Raw genomic sequence first — 22992 nt, 5'->3', positions numbered from 1 at the left:
TTGCTGGTTTGGGGAGTTAGAAAACGTGATGCCAAGATTGAGGAATATCCATCTGCAAAAGGAAGAGGCTGTTAGATAAATTTGGTGTAAGGATCCTTGGAACATGCTGATCAAAGCCCATTGTAGGTGTTTATTGTTTCTTCTCTCGTCACTTTAACTCAACTCTGGAGTTAGCATCCTTGCTGTCTCAGGGACACGTGCACCTATCTTCCTGCTTCTCTTTGTAACACTGGGTAGTCTACATTAAAAATTCATCATTCTGGCTCAGTGCCCATTAATGATCACTCAAAACCAACATGAGTCTTATTAGAGGAAATATGCATGTTTTCATTTAATCCCCCTTGAAGACCTCTGGTGCTGGGGAAATTAGGATTTATCCACTTCACACTGAAATACTGGGGAAGAGAGAATGCAACATGGACCAGTTGTCCAACTAAACAATAATCTCAAGCCAGATATTCTTCTTGCTGTAAAAGAGGAGTGAAAAAGCACACAAAGCCACTCAAAGGAGGTGATACAACACCTGGGGCCATCACACCAAGTGCCCTGAGCTGGGCAGAGTGTGACAACAGGGAAGTCTGGGCCGGGTCTGGGCAGTGTGCCCTGTTTGTCAAGTTGAGCCCTGAATTATCTGAAGACAGCTCCTTTGAAATTGCTGTGTTGTAATAGGAAATTGGCTTGTTATTTTGCTAATTTTCTCTGACAAACTACTCTGTCTAATGAAAAGGATATGCTTTCTCAGTTACAGGGAAAGTATTAATAACTATAATTGCCACTTATTAGCAATTTTACAAGATGCTGAGCACATAAGTACCCTTTCTAAGTTTTAACGGTCTATAGGAATGAACAGCATTAACAATAACATGATCATTACTAATCATTTTCTGGCTGGAAAACAAGATTTTTATAGAAATACCTGAACATTTTGTGTGTGATTCCATGGTGATATAGCATAAGATCAGCAGCACTGGCATTTTCACGACAGAGAGTGAGAGGAATCATCTGATAGAATTAAACATTTTCCTACTTAAGTCTTTCTGCATCTTCACCCAACTCAAAGTCAGGACTGGGCTGTTGCCCCTCTGCACTACTGGGATGCTCCCTCAGTCTCTGCCACTGGGATGCATGCATGCTCTTCTTGGCATAAGCAGTAGCACAGAGACAAACTATGTAGATGAGGCATGATCTTTTATAAAGCAATTTGGCACTCCTTTTGCACAAGATGCTTTGCTGGCTAACTGCTTCAACAGGGCTTCGTGGTTTGGGGTTTTTTTTCTGCATTTTGCTTGTTTTTCTTGGGCTTGCTTTATTTTGTGGTGTTTTGTTTGTTGTCCTTTTTTTTTGTTTAATTTTGTGATATTCCAGTTTTGTTTTGCAATGCCAGGTTCCAGTTCCTTAATGACAACTCTGCAATGCAATTTTGCTAACAAAACAACTTTATAAGTGTTTTATGGACTGGATAAGAGTTTTTCTGCTCAAAGTCCAAATGTCCAGTTTCTAATAAAACTATAAGCTTTCACGTTGGGAAAAGGGGATATGCTAATAGGGGTGTGTATATGTGTATATATACACATTTTATGTATATACACTATATGTATATATCTTATTATGTGTATATATACACATTTTATGTATATGCTCTATATGTATATATCTTATTAAGTTCTATGGAGCAGTATCTTCAGTGGGTGAATAGATTCTCATGCACATCTTTCATAAATGGATTTGCCTTTGCAATAACACCAGGCATGGAGAATCTCTCTGGAAAGTTATGAGCATGAAAAAGAGGGCGTTGTAACGGACACTAAACCCTGCCTGAACGTTGTATATCTCTTATGATCTATGATGGTCTGGACCCCTCACTTTATCCCTTATGGCCCATCAAACACAATATTCCTGTACACAAAGTTTTGTGATTCTTTTAAACCGATATGTCCTTGGATCTGGTGTAACCCTGTGTTACCTCTTAGAGCCACATTGGCAGAATTGTTTCCTTCAGAGCGTTTTGAATGGAGCAGGTTAAGTACAGTCCTTTACGGTCCTTGAGAACTGAGAATCTGGGAAAGGATACTTTATGTCAAAATGTTATGGCTGCATTATCTTGATAGAAAAAATATATTTTCCAGCATTGATTCAAGTCAAAGAACATTTCAGGAAATGTACTTACTCAATCAGATGAATAATTTATTTTGTACTGGCAGCGTCGCATTAACGGAGGGGATTTCAAAAGGGCAGAAAGGAGGGAGGCAGGCAGTCAATGAGAGCTGAGTGCCTAATGAATTTAGCCATTCAAATGTCCAAAAGTATATTAATGGATTTCTTCTGAAAATCAGCAGTGCTACTTGTACAGATTGATAATAAATTCCGTTTCATTACAGTGACTGGTATTTTAAGATTTAAAACTAAGACTGATTAAATCAAGTAAAATATGCATGTAAATTGTCATTATGTGGATGGATACACCTTACTATATTAAATTTGGATTTTATATTTGCTCCACACTTTATTTTGCAGCTCATTTTTTATGAGGGTTCATTCCTTCCACATCACAGGTTATAAATTCAGCTGTATTTTAGTTCATGGTAGGCTTTGGATGTAATGGTTGGGGGGGGGGGGTAAACTTTGTTTCTGTTTTTTTCCCATTTTCCTGTGTCAGTATTTTATACAAGGTCAATAACAAGCTTCAGTGTGTTTACAATTACCAAGAGGATGGGATTTGTTATTGTGCACAGACAAATGTGCTGATGCTTCCATTATTTATGGATGGGAGATAAAAATCGTGCAACGTACTGAGACAAAAGTAAGGTGTGTGTTTTATATCTATATTTTTGATGAGTTCTCTTAATAGACATTGGGCAATGCATGGCTCTGTGACTGTGTAATGTAAATTTTTCTTTGTAGTAAAGCTGTCAAAGCTTTGTGGGCTTTTTTATGACTCACGTTTATGCAACTTGGAAGCAAACATCTCACTTCCTATAGTATTTAAAACCAGAAGTGATTGTTTTGAACTATCTGTGGTCCAAAGGGGTGTGTAAAAAATAGGACAAACATATTCCCTTAATGCTGAGGACATTTTTAGGAAACTTTTGCTATGAGAATTGAATTCCTTTCTTTCTTTATTTTTTTTTTTAAAGGGACCCATTTCTTTTTAAAAGTCCCTGAAATGTCCTTAGAATCAGGATTACTGTGGTTCTGGGTTCAGCTGGAAGTGCTTCATTACATAATGAATAATCAGGAAGGGAGGGCTCTTGGTAAGTCCCATTGTGCCTGAGGAAGATGAGCTGAGAGAAGGGCACAATCCAGTATTGAGCAGAGTTTTTGAGCATCCACACCTGACAAGGATGGAAAAAGCTGGGACTTGGCTCCTAGTAGGGTTCTTTTCTTGCTGTCACTAAGCGGGATCAGTATCTTCTGCAATGGATTCCTGTTATTTGGGGTTTTAGAAGTCCACAACTGTCTGTTGGGTAATCTCAGTGTCCAGTGATGAAACAGAAAAAGACCCTAATTTCTGCTGCCTAGAAATGGATTTAACTCCAATCAGATTGTGCTGGGTATCAATGTAATAGCCCTTTTCCTTGCCTTGATCAGTCCCACACTATGGTAACAGGTCCCTTCTTTGTTACTGAACCTGTCAATCCCCATTGTTTTCAGCTGGCTGTTAAACTGGTTTGACAGTTCTGTCTCCACTGCTCTGTTAGACCTGGAAATGCCAGCACAACAGACATAAATAATGGGGGAGTATCTTTATCTCCTGTTTGTAGGCTGGTCACTGTCACATCTATAAGCTCAGAAAGATTCATTATAGCAAAAATCCCCTTTCTAATTGGTGCAATGTGAGGGATGTTTTTCCAGGAGAAACTCAGAGCACCTGTCTTACATTTGCATTTTTAATTGCTGTGGGTGTCCCCCCCTTTATCTGTGAACTCAGGGGAAGCAGAGAGTGCTTTGTCTCGGAGTAGTACTCGGATGAGAGTACATCATCTTGGCCAGAATTTGGGAGGTATGAATCCCTTTTTGTATGTCTGTGTGGTGAACAACTACCCTTTGATCTGTAGCTTGTAAAGTAGTTAAGAGTGAAAGCTGTATTATGCTGTGATTGCATGGTTGGCTGATGTTACCTGAATTTAGATCTTCCCAGGACCAAGGATTTGCTATTTTCCCTTCCTCCAGCTCTTTTCACAGTTGCCAGTTACTATTTTTTTCTTCATTATGATAAGTAATGGTAGTATCCAAATGGTTTTGAATCTTCCTTGAGAATTGCTTTTGTACTGCATATTAACAACCAGGTTTAGATGAAATAAGTTTACAAATGTAATTTTATTGAGCTTTGCTTTGTATTAAATTCACACCACCTTACTTTGTTAATTCTCTTGCTTACAACTAAACTGATTTCCAGAACCACTTGAGTTCTCTAATAGGCTGCAAGTGAATTGACATTCATGAGTGTGATCTTTTGCAATGAAAGGTGGAAAAAGAGAAGATGTTTTTCTTAAGGCAGGGAGAACATTTCTGTAACTGAGCAGTGGCCTTTATTGAGAGGCGGATATGTCTTCTGTGGGGTTGTTTTAAAGATCTTGAGAGCAGCAGCACTTTTATAATTGGATCACAACTGTGCATGTTGTCTAGAACAGGGCTGTTTACACATTTTTTTTCCCCCTCTGATTCCACTGCTAGACATAAACAGTAATTATATTTGTTTTAATACTGCCAACCTGTTTAAATTTTAACTTTCATTTCCATCACATGTGTCTCAGATCAATCTCAACTGCTAAATATGTTCCACAGGAGGGATAACGCAGTTTCCTGGTCGCAAACTCAGCATCATATTGTGGGCACATAAATGGTTGCTGAAAGCATTTCTGATAATGTACATATCCTTCCAGACCAGAAAACCATGAACATTGAAATGCCTTATTCACGGTTTCTATATTGTCTGATGTTGGCTTGGTTTTAGTTGAAGAGATGATGGGAGTTCTTCAGGAAGTTTCCCCTCAAAACAACCCCAGAATAAATGATTAACAAGGGAAAAGGTTTCCCAAAGAGGTGGCAGATGCCTCATCCCTGGAAATTTTCAAGGTCATGTTGGGCTGGGCTCTGAACAACCTGGTCTGGTTGAAGAAGTCCCTTCTCATAGCAGGTGATTGAAATAGATGACCTCTAAAGGTCCCTTCCAACAGAAACTAATCTATGATTGTAAACCTTTGTTTCCAGCAAAATTTTTATATTACTCTTGGTGCATCTGGGATTGGAACATTCTGTGGGTGGTTGCAAGGTGATATGGAATGAGATCAGCAGCACTGGAATTTTTCAGGCCAGAGACTGAGAGGAGTCACCTGGTAGAATTAAACATTTCCCTACTGAAGTCTTTCTGCATCTTCACCTGACTCAAAGTCAGGACTCGGCTGTTGCTCTTCCATGCTACTGGGATGCTCCCTCAGCCTCTGCCACTGGGATGCACACATGTTGTTCTTGGCATAAGCAGTAGTATAGAAACAAGCTCTATGTAGATGAGACATGATCTTTTTTAAAAACAGTTTGGCACTCATTTTGCAAAAGGGTAGAGATGTACCAGTGTAAGGGGGAAAAGTGATACGAGTTTAAGCTCTGGGTGAACCTTAAGGAACTTTTATCCATATCAGATATTGAGTAAAATAGCAAACCTACATAAGCTGAAAGGGGAAAACAGGTTAGGATGAGAAGATGGGTGTGTTATAGCCTGGTAGCAAAGCTTGGTGGAATGGGATGGCTCATTCCTCAAGGGTGGTCCCAGGGCAGAAGGGACCTTTCTGCAGGAGGGAGGAAGAACAGGAAGGGTGGTGGTGCCAGGACCCTGCTGCTTGAGAGCCGTCTTTGAAGTTGAAAGTCACATCCAGCCTACAGTTTTACTTGAGGTACATACTGCTTGTATTTTTTTACCCACAGACCCCATTACATTGCTGAAGTCCCTGCAATAATGGAAACCCACTGGTACTGTGCTGCTCTTCCCCTCTGTCCAGGGGGTTGTTTTTCTATTCCTGGTTTATTCATGCTCAGATAGGGCTGTGCAACTTTGATGTAGCCCAGCTCTTAATCCATCAGCAAATATATTCATTTATTTTGTCATGATGGTCTTCAGGTGTAGAATAGAAATTAGATATGCATTTTTAGTCTGATTTATGTAAAATTTCATGTTGGTTTATAGCTTTAAGATAAGGTTAAATCTCCTTGGTCAGTGCAGTTTCCTAGAAGGAAGGTTAATTGTGGTCAGTTGAGTTTAAAGCACTGAACTTTTAATTTTAAAAACTCAGTAGAGTGCTAATATCTGGCATATTCATTCAGTTTTGGGTGTATGGACTCATTGGATGAGATATATGAAGAACTGAGCTCTTCTCTTATTTAATCTCTTACTTCTGGATACAGAATTACTCTATCCAGGTACAAGGCCATATTTCCATCAGATGTCCAATATCTGCAGCATGCATGCATTCCAGTCAGGTATTAAGCAGGGACACATAAACACATTATTAATTTTAGAGTTAGTGGTTTATTCCAGTTAAACTTGTAATATGGGAATGAAATATTTCAAATGGAATAAAATCGGGTTTGATTACTCCTTCTTAATAATATAGCCAGTACATTATTCACAGCTTTGAATTTCTGACTACCATGTAGCCATTATATTTTATTTTTTAATTATATATGAATGTAATCTACTCAGTAAAATGTGTGCACTCTAATTATTTGAAATCTGCCTTTGGGTAAATAATAAAGGTTGTAATAACGATGGGAAGAACATCACTGTAGCTCAAATTTTACGATTTGTTACTGTCCTGTTATTTTTATTATTACAAGTATTAGTCTTGTAATGGTACAGAGTAATTTCTCTCTGGTTCTCTGTAGTCAAAGTAATTGGAAAGACCACACTACCATGTCAAAGGCAGTGTCTTCCTGTCACTTGAAGGAGTAATTTCCTGATGGAATTTCTGTGGTATGGAGGAATAGGCATTTATTTGGTCTCTGTACTTCACCAGCCCACTTTGCTGCACCTCCACCTGAACAGATATTTCCCAGGTCCTCTTGTGCTTCAAGGCTTCTGACCTGGAAACAGTGAGAGGACGGGAAAAGAACCAGGGGTTTTATTAATTGGGTGAACTGGACTGAAGATTAAAAATAATAATAATAATTACATGAGCATTAAGCATTGCTAATAGTTTTAACCAGCACCCAGAAGAGGTCTCAGATAGAATGTGTCTCCACTGACGTCCAATCAGTGCGAACTCAGAGTCTTGTCACCCATAGCTGGTCTGTGGTACTCCATGGGCTCACACTGCCTCATCCTGCCGTGAACAACTCCTATAAACCTTACCAATCACTGTGTACATCTCACCTTATAAGTGAGTGCCTGTCACCAGAGAATAACACCCGGGTCTAGTAGAGGCCTCCCTTCTGAAGGTCTGCACTTTCTTTTCTCCCTTCATTTCTCAGGGGCTGTTTGTGCTTTGGGTAGGTGGCCAAATGTTTTCACATGTCACTATCTTTTGGATATGTATTTTGGATCTTACCTGATACAAACATTTCCCTGAGTCTGTCCATTAGCACACAATTTTCCAGGCACTTCTATAAAATCCCAAGTGAGTAAGTGCAGTAACAGTGTTTTCTTCATTTTTTTTTTTTCCCCCTCAGTTCTGGTTTGAGCCCAAAACTCAAGTTTCTCTCATTAAACTGGAGAGATGTGCTGAAGAAAAGTACAAAATTAGTATTTTTTCCATGTTAACAGAGCGTACTTTGCTCAGTTTTTCATGGATGAGTAAATTCTTGGTATTGGAAGGTTTTCTTTTAAGATTGATGTTTTTTTCTCATTTATTTGATAAGAGATCTTTGTGATGTGATAAAGATGATGAAAATTAGTGTGACAAAGAAAGCAACCATCCTTTTGTAGAACTTCTCAGGATTTGTCTTACAAATATATTTGGAAGTTATAAGCACATCCTCAAGCTGTCAGTTGTTCTTGTGTGTGTCATAGTCAGACTTAAACCCAAAGGTCACTTTAAATGCTGAGGGTATTTTCATTAATGAGTTTAAAAGGAGACAACTGCTGGCAGATCTCTGGTCTGTAGTCAGTCTCTGGCTGTTGCTTCTTAAAGACCAATTCTACTGTTGTCTGCTCTCTACCTAGAATTACAATTAGTGCTAGAAACCCCATGGAGCACTTTTAACACCTTATTGATGGAATATATGAGAAAAGTGTGTGAAATACAGGTGATTTCAAGTGTGCTGTGGTTCTCCAGACTCACTTTGCCAGCTCATCGTTCCTTTTGTTAAGTTTGTGGGGTTTATTTTTTCTGTCAGATTGAATTTCCAGTCAGCCCACACTCCTCCTGAATTATTTAGCTGCTGCCTATATTTGGCAGGGTGATTACTGTGTAAAGTTTAGCCAGCTGGTATAGCATTCACTGGGAGCTTTACCTACATCAATATATGTGAAACAGGCCAGCGTCTCTTCAGAAAACGAAGATGACACTTCTTTATTTATATGTATTTTTTTCCCAGTAGAATTATATCATTCCCTATTAGCTTTCTCCCTGAAGGTGTAATTCTTTATTGTGGTCAAAATTCTGTTGTTGGTATTTTGGGAAGGTTTGGGCAGTGCAAAGCAGAGTGATAGCCAGAAATCAGATATATTTAAATCTTTCTTGGTTTTGCATTTAATACAGTGAATATTTGGTTGAAGGGCAAGGGTTAAGCTGAATTAAGCTGTAATCAGTGTATAAAGTGTACCTGCAATTAACCTAAATCAACAGTCAGGATAATAAATGGGGCAGCCTTTAAACATGAGCTCTGCTTCATGTTTGAAGAAAACAAACAAAAAAGTCTGAATAAAATCTGTAAATTCTTCTTCACTATACAAATTGTGATCCAAACTCTACTTTTGCTGAGGAGGGATGAGAAGGACTCTTCAAAGATTGACAGTGTTTTTATGCCTTTCACTCTACGAAGTACTAATTACTATTAAAAGACTTTTTAAAAGAGGTATTTTTTGCATTGCATTGCCACAAGAGGCAAATAAGCTTCCTTGGAAAGCAAGTGTAGTCTGTAATAAACATCATGACAACTATCTCCTACATAGAAAGGTTAGTGGCAAAGTGCAGGAGGTAATAAATGTATGCTTATAAAGTTAAAAAAATAACTCATTCAAGCCTTTCCTTGTCATAAGGGAAGCAAACCCCTTAACTTTATAAAAGCAATTCCTCTAGTAAAATGAGTTTTTAGACCTGCCATCAGTTTTTGGTAGCAATTTTTCAAGGCTGTCACTTTGTGCTGACTCAGACGTGTGCAGCGCAGTGTTGCTGCTGCAGTCAAATGTTTCTTGGTCCAGGTGGGTGGGATGAGAGTCCAGTATCCTCCCAGGGAGGAGGAACATTTGTCATGTGTATTCCTTAGTCTCAGGCAGGCAGAGAGTATCTGGGACTGGAAATGAAGTGTTGCCTTCTTACTTTGCTTTGTTTTAAATTAGATACCAGGCAAGCTGAGCAAATCCCATGGAGCCTCCCATCAGTGCTGGGGGTAGCAAATAGCTTGGTAGTGCTCTGTAGTGAACCCTTTACTGGTGAGTCAAGGTGGAATAACAACTTCGGAGAGAAAAATTGTTTGTGGGGTGGTTTTTTAGAGTTTTATTGTTTGTTCATTTGATTTTTGTGGTTTAGTTTGTTTTTTTTGTTGGGTTTTTGGGGGGTGAAGTCTTTTTTGGGGGTTGGGTTTTTGTCCCCTGGATCTTTAGTAGAGTATTGAAGTTTATATGGATTCAGGAAAACAGGGAAATCACTGCTGATATAAAAAGTAAATTGAAATAAAATTTTAAAATACCATTATGCTTCTATATCTTTCTTTTTTTTTTCCCAGCACCTTCACTGGCAGCCTCTGTAGGATCTGCAGGTGCTGATACACTAATATTGCCCTTAGAATGATTTCAAAAAAATGTGTGCACTAGAAATAGCTCAGGTATGTGGGTGTGTAACCAGAAAGTGTCCGTCCTTCAGTGCTGGATTTGCAAATGTTATAACAGGGTGATCAATCAAATTAAATCATACAGTTACATGACTGACTCATCCATAAAGAAACCTGGTAATTATGGTTTTGAAGTCATTGGTACCAAAATCAGTCGCATGCAGCAGCCATAATTATGGAATACAATGCTCACATGATGCTCCATCACCAGAAGAAAAGGTCCCCTCCTCCAGCTCCCCAAAATAGCAGGGCAGTTAGCAGGCTAAAATACAGGTAAATTAATGAATTCTTATCAATCTCTTATGAATCATTTTACATCATGCTCACAAGATCAGCACATCTCTCAAAAGCTGAATATTTTGTAATGCCACCACAAATGGGCTGGAACTTCAGAGGGAAAATAAAACAATTGTGTAGCAGTGCATAGATCTGAATTATTCATACCCCAAGACATGTGTTCTGTGAATTGTTTGGGTTTTAATGCAGTTTGCAGATTCATAAGCTGTCTTCAAACCTGATGATTTCTTGGTATGTCAACAGTAGTCTTGAACTTAACTGAGAGCTTGCATGGCTGGCCCAGTAAACAGCCTGGGTAAGATCAGGGATGTTTTCCATAGGAAACAACCTGAACTAAACAGAATTAAGAGAATAGAACACTTATGTCCCAGCATTAAGCTTTTACAGTATAAGAGTGATAATTAAGGCTTGCAATTTATCTTGATTGGGTTACAATGTAGCTTTTGGGTCAACCCTACCATCTTTATGATCCGAAAGACAGGGAGCAGGATATGTCTATCAATCTAGAGATAGACATCTATTGTCTCCTCCTTATATTTTATGGGAGTATTTGGGCAAAATATAGGGCTAGAGAATGAAAAAGCTCTAGTTTTCTAATAGCATTTTCATTCTGTTGCTGTTGAAATAGGTTGCAACTGAAAAATATCTTCAACCACCTTGGGGGAGGCTGTTGATGGAAATCTTGCCAGGCAGCAGCCAGCCATCCACTTGTCCCATGGGTGAGCACTTGCCTCCTGCCAGCTCTTCCTCCTGTTTTCCTCTTTGCTTTTAGCCTTGCCATTCCATACTAGGGATAAACTACTGGCCAGAAAGGATGAATCTCATAGCACGTGGACAGGCCTGTTGGGAGTACAGTCTTCTAGTGGTTCTGTGTACACCTCTGGAGTGTGCAGACTTGAGGACTAACCTCAACCTTTCCCTGGCTCTAACCTAACTCGGGTTTTATCACAGCAGTGAGGATCACCATGAACCCTGGGCATGTATAAAAACACATACCTGCCAAAAGAACCCCCAAACCTTTGGAATATTCCTTGCCATCAAGGAAAACTTCTGAACAGAGGAAAGCAGTGGTTTTGGGAAGGGAGAACAACTTGAAATGTATTGATCGGTTGTGCAGCTGCAAAAATCCACAAGTTACAAAGAGCATGCAGCTTTCCTGACCCCAACCCTAAAGATGTACCTCTGTCAGCCCAGGGCGTGCTGCTGCCTGGAAGGAGGGGATAGGAGAGAGGTCAGCTGCAGCCACGGCCATACGCGGGCCTCACCGAAGGGTGAAGTTTACCCTGAGCAGCACTCCCTGCTCCTGTTCTGACAGCATCTAGTATTTGGTTGTTTCATAAAACATATATTCCAAGCACCCATCCTAGTTTTGGTTATTAAACTTACCTGATTTCCTTCTATTTTAAATGAACATGCAGGTGTGATGGGAGGTGTGTGTGTACTGGTTTTTATACTCCCAAGTGCAATGGGACCTCTAAGATGCTGTGATATACATAGAGGATAGAAAATAAGAACAGGAAAGATGTAATATCTGTTTCCCTAGCTTGGAAAGAACGGATCTGATAAAACAATGGAGGATAAAGTTAAAAATTTAATTTATATATCAAGTAGCATATTTGTTTTCCCAAATCTAATAAAAATAGAGGAAAAATATATCTTTCACTTGATTTGTGCCACTGGAGAGGCTCTACTGACCTTGTTCTAAATAGTATAAATTGGAATTCTCTGTAAATAGAGGAAAGAAATGCGCATAGAGGATAAGATCTATGAAAAAACATCATCTGTGTGATGATCAGCACCTCTGGCCCCTCTCAGGGAACGCAGCCGGAGCTGCTCCCTCCCAACATCACTAGAGGGCACTCGGCAATTGCGTTTTGCTCTCCTGCCACCCATTTCAGAGACGTTAGGTGCTGTGCTGCTTTAAAAGACAAGACAACACACGTATTAAATACCAAGGTATCTCAGGCATCACAACAGGATTTATTGCTGATAAATAATTCTCAGTAGAAATGTAAAATAAATGTTGTGTATAAATAGTGCTGTAATACAGCACTTTGGGGAGGGAAGGAAGTTTTAATTCCAAATCACAGGTATTTATTTATGTCTGATGGGAGACAGGATGCTTTCGAGTCGTCATTGTGTGATGCCTCCTCCCAAACACCCTGGCAGCTGAGCAGGGCAGGGAGCAACTCCGGGCACAATATTCTCTGAGCAGAGAAGCGCTGGTAGGGAAGAGTTGTCAGGGCCTGGAAGAGGCTGCCCAGGGAGGTGGTAGAGTCACTTTCCCTAGATGTGTTTAAAAAATGGGTAGATGAGGTACTTAGGAATGTGGTTTGGCTTAGGATGGGATTGGCTGGGGAGATGTAAGGTGGGAGAAACATCAGGACTGCTCCCAAACAACAACTCACCAACTGCCCCTTCCCCTTCAAATACAAGCTGATTAAACATAAATAACCCTGGATAAGGGCAAAAATTTACTTGCATTGCCAGGTACAAACTGTGCTTTTTTTCCCCTGAAGCCAAGAAAGGCAGAACCTAAATTGTCTGTTGAAGGGCTTGGCTTTCATTGTACAGCTGAAGTTGTGTGTGACTTGCAGCAGTGGTTTCCAATGAGCAGGGAGTTGTGCTGCTGGGTAGCTCGAGCTTTCCCAGCCTCTCCTGGGAAACACAGGAGAGATTAATAAGCGATGGTACCTTTAGAGGCACCTGTAGGGATCATGCTGCCAGAACAGTCACTGAACAGAAACAGTGTGGCAGTACTTTGCCTAGGCTGATCCATAATTTGTTTGGATGAATAAATTAATCTTGTTGAGATTGCCTTCTTGGGTAGATTTTTTGTTGATTTACAAATAAATTACTTGCTGTGAGTGCAGGTTGAGCTACAGCCCTGTCTGGAGCCAAGCTGCCCTTGTAGTATTCCTCACAAGGGGAATCCTGAGCAATTAGGTATGATCTGAGTGGTCTTTCCCTTTCTGTTATCATCAGATGACAAAATATGCTTAGCAGGTCTAGGGTTCTGAAATAGTCTCTCAGCTCTTCCTGCCTGTGGCAGAGACCAAAAGCCAGACACAGTAAACCTCTGTCTCTGAGCGTGGCTTAAGATGTTTATGGTGATGGCTGGTTGAGTCATGATGCTTTAAAGCAAAGTTGAAGGCATAAACCCATCATTTTCCATACTTATGGGTCTCATTCTTCTTTTCTTAAAAGCCCATCATTCAGCCATCGCCAAAATGGATTCTATTCTTTTTTTCCACAGGAAGCCTATTTTAAGAGAACTATGTTCTTCAGATGAATGCATTACAAAGAGACAGATATTCTGTGTAATCTTTGGAAGATACAAAAAAGTGGTCCCTGACCCCAGAAATGAGGATTACTTTTTTCCTCGCTGTGCTGTTCCTTTTGCTTCCAAAGCAGGTGTAGTAAACAGAAGTGGTTTCTCTTTTCAGGACAGAAAAGGAAGCTAGAAGCTCGCTTATATGGAGTTGTGTTAATGACAAGGAATGTTTTGTCCTTAAAAGCTGTGAAGTATTCTAAATCTGAGTTAGTAAAGGACTGCAGTATTGTTTGAGGTCTCAAATTTCTATTTAAATGCTGCTGCTTCATCTTGTACCGTCCTAAAAACCACAAAGCTTTGAACTTGGGTGTTCTGTAAAGCTGTGTCATCATAGATGGATAAATATACAAAAGGCATTAGAAGTATAAGCTCCTGATCCAAAAACATGCTGGATAAGAGTGTCTATACCAATGGCTCCTCTTTGGATGAAAAATAACTGGGGCTACAGTGAGGAATTGCCAGTTCTGTGATGAGTTTATTCAAATGAGATCACTTTTAGTTGTGGAGGATGTATCGTGCTGTTCTGGAAGAGACAAAAAGGTCAGGGAACCGGTTGGCGGGAGGGGAAGGGGAAGTAAATCAAAGTGCTTAGTCATTTTGTATTATTTCTGAAAGCAAAAGCATTCTTTCCTGGGTTTGTAGGTATTGTATAGCAGGACATCAAACACATCCACCAAAGGACAGAAATGATGAAAGCACAGAGGTAAAGAAATGGAGTGGTGGGGTGCCAAGGAAAGGCTCATCCTTTTAAAACCACATTTCCATGACGGAGTTTTGCTATGATTTTTAACTGAACATAATGAGAAATAAAAGCCTGACATTTGAATTGGCTAGTGGAGCATAGTGTAACAGGGCTTGAATGAGGGCCTGCCACAATTTGGTTTAAAAGAGGTTTCTTTTCATAACAGTGAAAAGCACTGGAGAAGCCTCAATTGATGGGTGGGGGAGATTAATTCAGACAGTTGTGGTTTCCCTGAGAAAGGGCTCACTAAGAGGTTGCAGGTGGGAAAGTAATCATTTGAAGGTTTGTCCCCACACTTGCATCCCTCAAACATCTCTCCATATCAGAGAGATCATGTGTGTTTGACACACAAAGTCCTCAAAGTTTGGATTGTTGCATCTCACCTGTGCTCTGTAAATCTCAAGGAGACTCCCCTCACTTGTGGCAGGCAGTAATACATCAGGCCCTCAACTCTCGTGTTATACCTTGTCAAAAGCTGGTTTTCCAGCTTGATGCAGCTAATAATCAATAAAAGAAGACGAATAATTTGATTTGGGAAAATGCCTAGTGGAAAAATCTTATTTAGGGATCTTGTCTGTCTCTTCTACGTGGGCTGTAGCTGCTAAAACTAATAAGATAGAAAACTAATGCCTCAATACACTAATGATGTTTTCTGTGGCTTTCCTAGGTGTCTCTCCCAGGGAACAGTACGTTTTCATGTCTGGCTTCCGTTGGCTTAATTTTAGGTTGAGGTCTCTTGGCAGCTCTGATCACAACGTTTGCTGCATTAGGTATTATCTGAGTGCCTGTTGATGCAGTTTGACAACTTTTGATGTAGCCAAGTGAGCCAATGGAGATGCTCCTTGCCAGCCTGTCTCTGCCTGTCCAAGATAGACACCTGAAAGGTAGACTTTCCTACTCCAAACGTTGACAGTTAAGCAGTGTTATATTGATTTAATAACTGCTGCTGCAAACCCAGCCATCCTGCTGCTTTAAACACAACCCATATGTGTTTCATGCCTTCAGTATCAGATAGCTTTGGCTTTGGTACCTGCATGTAGATTTGAGGAACCTGGATTTAGGTGTGCAAGCTACAAGACTTTGGCAGTTTCAGGTGAGCAGTGGTGGATAATCTGAAGGAATGTTAGCAATTACGATAATCCTTTCATTATACTGTGTTTCCCATTGCCACAGCAACAAATTCCAGTGTGACTGCTGTGATAACAGCAATGAACTAGCTCAGAATAGCATCTCCTAATAAAGATCAGAGAAATGAAGAAGACAATTTATTCCTTCTTTTTTTTCTCTCTTCATCCTGGCATGATGTGAGAATTCATAGTCATTTCCCTGCATAGAAATCAAATCTAATCAATACATTTGAATTACAGTCCCAGCATCTACAGAAGCAGGTTTCAGGATTAATTTTTTTCAGCTTTGAGATTCAAACATCCTTCCTCTTCAGTTGTGTTACGTATTTCAGTACGCAAAATGCTGGATTTAAATAGGAACCAGATTATTTCATTATTCAAGTTAATTAAGATGGGTAATTAAATGCTACAACTAATGTATTATGTATTTTACATTTTATTTCCATTAAAAGTGCTTTTTAAGCACAGCATAAATTAATTATTTGAGACTCCAAATTGACTTTTCTAGCTCTCTGTCTGTATTGACCTACTGTCCACCCTCAAGTATGTCCAACTTTGAAACATGAATCAGAATTGGCAATTGTGGGAAAACAATGTGAGCTCACAAACTTGCCAGTCTGTCTTTCAGTGATAGTGCTTTAATCAGGTATTTTACCTTCATCTTTTTCAGTCGCCTAATATGCATGAGCAAATTATCCCCAGTGACTTACCCATATTTTCTAATTCCTCCCATAATCATCTTTTTATATGCTACTATTTTCTCTTTGTGGTATTTATTTTGGTGGTTGTTGGTTTTCTTTTACTTCAATCTCTGCTTTCAGAACTATTACCTGATTTTCCTGTAGATAAACTGTTAAGAGTGCTACAACTGTCCTCTCTGAGAAGGGAGAAGTCCATGTCTAGCCCAAGTCTGGAGCTGCTCTTCACTCAAACCACAAAGCAGCTGTCTGTACAAAATCTTTATTTTTTGCTTGGTCTTGGAGAAGTCAGGGCGAAAAAAGGCTGTGGTGTTGCAAGCTCTCTGGGGCTGTTGTCTGCCTTACTGTGCCATCTCTGATGCTAGGCAAGTAAAGAAATTGGAAGATATCAGATGTGGTTTCAAAGTAGCCATTGAAATACACAGAGTTTGTAATGTTATGATGTGATATTGATGTATTTGTCAATAATGAGCTGGAGAAGTTGTCTTTCAGAGCATGGGCCTGTGGTTAGCATGGGGATGGTGACTGGGTGTTTCTGTGCATGTATTTCTGATGGTGTTTGAGATCAGTGTTGGAGCATCTTAGGGTGAAATGCCAATGGCAGTGTGTTGGTTCAGTGCCTTTGTGGCCCTGTAAGAACAGTGGGTAGCTTTGGCTTCCTCCATTTCTTAATGTCTTTTCCTCAGCTGTTTACTCTTCAGGCAAACTTTGAGCTCTCCTTGCTCAAAGTTTCAGGGAGGGTCCTGCATCTGGCTTCCCCCTGGCACTTGCTAACAGCTAGTTAACGTTCAGTGGGCTCCAGACAGGCTCAAGGTCTCTGTGACTACCAAAGGCTCAAGTTGTTTGCTAGAAACAATACAAAATTTGAACTAGAAAATATCACAGAGAGTCCTTGTGTTATCTCTTGTCTGTAAGATGGTGGAATCCCTTCACTAAACAAATTAGCAACTAAATTTATTTAAAAAGGCCTTTTAAAGATCAAGGTTAGGTTGGCATGGTGGAGAGTGTTACACTGAATGAGGAATACTCCCTGGATCCGGTGTGATAACCTAAGCATCTCCTGATGCTTTCTCTTAGGGTTTTCCTGCTCTATCCCAAAACTGTCCAATTTCCACACTGGCCATTACACAGCTGCCAGTAAACAGGTCTTTGGCTCACGTCATTTCTAACGTGTTCTGGGAAGAACATCAGAAGCCGGGTGCTTTAATAAAAGAAACCTTTGTAGGTGTTGTAAGACAGGTTTCAGTGTACTGCACCACACAGTGTCTCACGAGGCTGCGACAAGGATGTTTGCTTTCCATTGTAGAACCATCACCCCCTTGGCTGGCAGAAGCCGTTGTGACAGCGCGGTGCCTCTCCGGGCTTCAGGGCTGGGAAGTGAGGCTGGTCTCTTCTGCCTGAATCGAGTTTCTGTTTGAATTTTGGCCCACTGCAAAGTTGGCTGCTCATTTTACTAAGGCAAACCCAGAATACTAAAAAGGTAATTAATTGATGTCCCTTGCCAAGAGTCAAAAGGCAGTGTTCACCGGGCATTGAAAACCAGCAACAGTTTTTCACTAAATTGAGCATTTAAAAATATATATAATTAATCTATTATTAGAATTGGTATGCAAACAACACAGGCAGATATTACTATGACATTCACATGTCATTTTATTTTATTTTTGCTTATATTTTTCTATTTGCTTACTTAAAATACTCTTTGTGGGTGCAGTTTGTGTTTGTAAATGGGCTGCAAAGCACTCAAGTGAGGGTGGGATTTCTGCTTTATTTGTACTAGAGCAGTTTCTTTCTTGCAAGGGAAGGGGAGGGAGGCAAGCAGCATTAGCAGACACTGCCTCCAGAGAGGTAATGAACGACCTGTGTGTTTTCTAACTAGCAATAACAGGAAGATGAACCAAGTCATTCCAGATTGGGAAGGGGTTTGGGGCAATCTAATATTGACTACTGGGTCTTGGATGTATTTTTCTGTTGCAAATGTGTCGAAGGACAGCAGACAGAAAAGGGTCTCTGACTGGGCAACTGTTTAGAGAACTGCTCCCATTTACTGTGAGGCTGCTCAGAAAGTGGTGGAAAAAAAGGTGAAACATTCAAAAAAAGGGACATCTTAAAGAGGTCTGGGCATGCTGACCAGTTAGTGAAGCCCTCAGGAGAAGACCAGGCATGCTTGAGCTACCTTGTAAGGGGAACTCTCAGGCTGACTCAGGCCAATGCATTGATCTGAAGAAGTTATTTGCTATTCCAAGCAAGAGGGTGAACCGGAGGCTTGAAGAGGTGTTAATAAAGATAAATGACCTTGCCAGAGTTTGCAAATTAGGGACTCCAGTCCTCTGTAATGGTAAATTAAAGACCCCAGGCTGAGGGAGGATTTTCTACCCAATACCTGATATTGAAAAGATAATGAAGTGATTTCATGGGAAGAAGCTCAGCCACTTGGTTTGATTCCTCTCTGAACTGTGTTTTTTCATGTATGCCAAAGATCTGCAGGCTTCTCACTGAGTTGTTATATGGCCACCAGGCATATGGGATTTAAAAGGAGAAATTGGAAATCCTAGATCTGTGACATGCCCAACTTTCTGTGGCATTTGCCTTAGTTGAGAGAGGAGTTGACAAGACAAAACTTCTTGGAAACACAAATGATCCAAGAGAGTCTGTACCACAAGGCAGGTTTTACAGGAAAAGTAAAAACTAAGAGAAGTCATACTTACTTCACTTCTTAATTTAGATTACAGGCTGCTGTTTCCTGAGGATGTGTTTCCTTGTGCTTAACACTCAGGATTATTTTGACATTCTCCAAAATGTATGTGCATATTTTCAGTACCATATTTTTATCGAAGATACTTTGGCTGTAGTAGGCATTTGTAGGCACCCTGGCACGAACTCCAGTCAAGAAGGAAGGCAAAGTAGATGCTTCAAAGCAGCAAGGAAGTATCAATCCAACCCACTATGTTCAGGAAGCATCTTCATTATAGCACAGAAGACATTAAGTGACAAGCTGGATTTCTCTTAATGTTTTAGAGCACTAAATGTTGAGAGAACTTGGCAGCTGTCAATACAAAATGTTTTCTATTTCACACTGGTCCTTCTCTGAAGTATATGTGCACTTAAGCACTTATTAATTTGCCTTAACAAAAAGAAAATTGTTGCCTTAAAACCTCACTAGGTATCTGATAGAATATACAAACTGAATTATGCCCAGTATTGATCTAATCTTGTGAATATATACTGATGTCCAGTCACTTAAAATGCATATAAATGACTATATAAGTGCCAAGTGCGTGTCTGGAAGACAGATTAATGATCTGATGAAGTGATCAAGCACTTAGTGGCTTTTGGCTGATAAATCATTTCAGCTCTTTCATACATATGGCATTTAATTATGGTCACTTAAACCATTGTTCATTGGTGGAATTGTGCCATTCTATGAACTAAAAGCGATCAGAACATTAACTCAAATGCATAACAAAAAGTTATTGTATCCATGAGCTTAGTACTCCTGTAAGAGCAGCACTGCCTGTTAAATCAGGGCAAATTTGGCTTTTGGAGAAGTTGTGGTTTTTACATAGAACCTACAGGGTTTTTTGGGTGTTGTTTCCTAGGTGATGCTAAACTAGGAATTTACCTATTTCTTTGCACACAGAGTGATCTTCCTGTTACAGCATCATGCAAAAACACCTAAATGAGGACCTGGAAATGCATCCTGCAATCACTGCAGGGGCTGTGGGGGTTGACTTCGCTATGGAGCTGCAACCCTGTAGATGCACTGGTGTCCTGCAGCAGGTCCTCAGCAAGTGCAACTAAACCAGTTGCTGCCTGGCCACTAGGATATGGATTTGGAAATATTCCTTTAATATTCTTCTGTAGACTGAGAAACCTTGCATGGCAACTGATGGATTAATTTATTTTAGACCAGAAATACTAATTCATACTCAAGCTCCCAAACAAATAGATGGGTTTTTTCTTCCCACTGGAAATCACTTTCATCCTCTGAGCAGTGCAGAGGTGGCAGCAGGTCTGTCTCTTTCCCAGGGAGAACCTGCCCCTGCTGGAGATGGAAAATCCTCCCTCCTTCCCAATTCCTGCAAACCTGTTTGGGAAAATTGCCTGCCTGTTTAATTTCACTACTTACTTTCTGCTAAGCTCCACCTTGTAAGAACCTGTGAAGAAGTTCAGAGGAATGATGGAGGTTTATTCCAATAGTGTAAATCAAACAGCCTTTTTGGGGGGTGTTTTTTCGGTTTGGGCGTTTTTTTGTTGGCTAAGTAGAAAATGACATTAAATCTGGCTGGTGGCTGTGTTAGCAGCTCTGGTGGCAAGAAGCCAGAGGCAGCTTGGGATGCTCCACTTGCTGCAGAACACTACCTCTTTACAACACCACCTAACCATCCCTGTGGTGTTTTGCTAATCTTGCTCGACCAACCTTCACCCCAGCACTCAGCAAACCAGGCGTCCAATTGTTCTGTCCCCTTGTTTGGTTTTTGGATGGAAAAAACAGAGTAACAGCTGAGTGAGACTATCCCACCCAAAAACTGCACCCGTGCTGCAGAGACCCACTTTGAGTTGAGCAAATGTTACGTAATTCTCCTGTCATTTTGGGGAGGTTTTGTTTGTTTTCATGGGGCTAACGCAGATGCCAGCAGAGTCAGTGGGAGACTTTCCACTGACTTAATTCCCTGTTGGAGCAGGCTGAGGAGACTCTTTCCCCCCCTTAGTCAGGGACTTCCTGATGGCTCCTGATATCTCTATACAGCCGGTGCCAGTGGCCTGCAGCAGCCCCAGCTCCCTTTTGTTTTTGTGCGGTGGACTCAAGTGAACCCCAGCGGTGTTGCTGTGCTGTCCCCTCGCCTTTACATGCAGGAGGAGATGGGTTTTTCCTCCACCTTCCCCTGGTGTCTTTGTCCCCTGGCAGGGTCTCTGCTTATTGAACTCATCTCCACAGGCAACCGAGGGAAAGCAAGTGATGAACTTCTGCAGTGAGTCTTCAAAGGGTCTGCTAATTACCTGGCATCGAATTTCCTATTTTCCTATTCTTTCCTAAGTGGATAGATATAAATATATGCATACAAATAAGCAACACAGCCATTGCCACTGAGAACTCTGGGCTTACTAAGCCTCCTCCCAGGTGCGCCCAGGAGCTGGCAGTGAGGTCTGGAGGGCATCTTTGAGACCATGCTGGCAGGGGGGCAGCTCTGGGTTGAGGGATGGTGATGGGATGTCTTCCATGCCAAATCCTAGGCTGCTTTGCACAACCTTTAGCTGAATATGGTGTAAGACTAGAAATGTGCACATAGCACTTGGGTCCTGGTCATGCAAATGTTACCTCTGGGCCTTCTGAGGTCCAGACTGAGACACCTTCCAGCACGTGAACCCTGCTGACATTCATGTGCTGAACTGTGGGATGGGGAATTACAATTATTGGATGAGAGGAAAAAAGAAAAGTCTCAAATATTGGGGTGGACTAAAATAAAGGCAGGCAGATAGGGATGAGGGGCTGTCTGCCCCCTTTCCCCTTGCTTAGGGACAGTCTTTCATGGCTTCTCTTAAATGGACTTTGACTATTAATTTCTGCTGTAAGCAGGGGGAGGAGCTGTAAAGAGCGTGGCTTTTGCTAAAATGTCATTGCAAGCTGTTCCTATTAAGCAAGCCTGGAGGAGGAATGAGGGGAAACAAGGCGGTGGTGTGCAAGGCACTGCAACGCTTTTGTTCTGTGCCAGTGCAGCATTCAGAGCCGAAGCAGAATTCTAGCCATGCTGCAGTGACATTTGTAAATGAGAATATGGCAAGCCCCTGAGTTTGGCCAGAATAAAATGCTCTTTTTGAGGATAGGGGGAAAAAATTAAACAAAAAAAAAAAAAAAAGAAAAAAAAGGGTCTGGTTTAATGAAAAAGGGGAATTGGTCTTGGGGGGAGGGGAATAAAAAGGCTTAAGAAGCAAGTCAGAATTTAGAAAGAGCAGACATGCCAAAAAAGGGAGAGTAATCAACACAGGAGAAAGGGTCTTGCAGAGGCAGAGTGTGTAGGGCTGGGAGGGAAGGGATGGTGGAGGAGAGGGGGAAGGCACTGAGGCTTGGAAAGCTAAAATGAAAACAAAAGGCCAAGGGGGGAACATTCAAATGGATATAAGGCAGAATGAATGGTTTAAGGCATGTCAAGAATGCGTGTTACAGTCTCCAAACTGAGGATCTTTTTAAATTTGTTTGTTATGAATTTTATCCTGCATTCTATTTTGCCATTTGATGTGAGATTGTTATGTGGAAAATACAACCCCCAGTTCGAGGGGCTGACATTTTCCCCTTGAATTTCATGGCTCTGTGGCATTGCTTAACGTTTCCTTTCATTTCACTGAGAAGGTGACAGATTGATGGCGGGCATCTTTGACCCCCTGTTTGTGCACGAGGTCTCTCTGGGCTATAACAACTGCAAATTGTAAAACATATAGAGCAAACTTTTTAAAATGCTGGCTCCATGAGGAGCAACTACCCTGTCCCGGCACAGACCCTGTGCAGCAGCCGGTCCCATCCCGATGGAGACAGGACTGTCATGTTTATATTTCTTTTTTTCCTTTCTAACTCTTGCTGCCTTTTGCTTAATGAGGCACCAGCTATTTGTGAGCACTGAACTGCTCAGGCAGAGCTTGAAGTCTGCTGCAGAACTGACTCCATACACAGCAATTGCTGGAAAGGCGTGGAAAAGGCTATAGAGGAATGCCAGCACATCCATCCTGGAGGCCAGAGTAAAACTAACCCATTAGAAATAACCCCTAAGCTTTACTAGATTCCACATCAAGGGGGGAAACACCTGAGGCTTCATT

Source organism: Gallinula chloropus (genome assembly GCF_964237585.1).
Source record: "Gallinula chloropus genome assembly, chromosome: 12".
NCBI lineage: Eukaryota > Metazoa > Chordata > Aves > Gruiformes > Rallidae > Gallinula > Gallinula chloropus.
Note: the sequence above shows the minus strand (reverse complement) of the source record.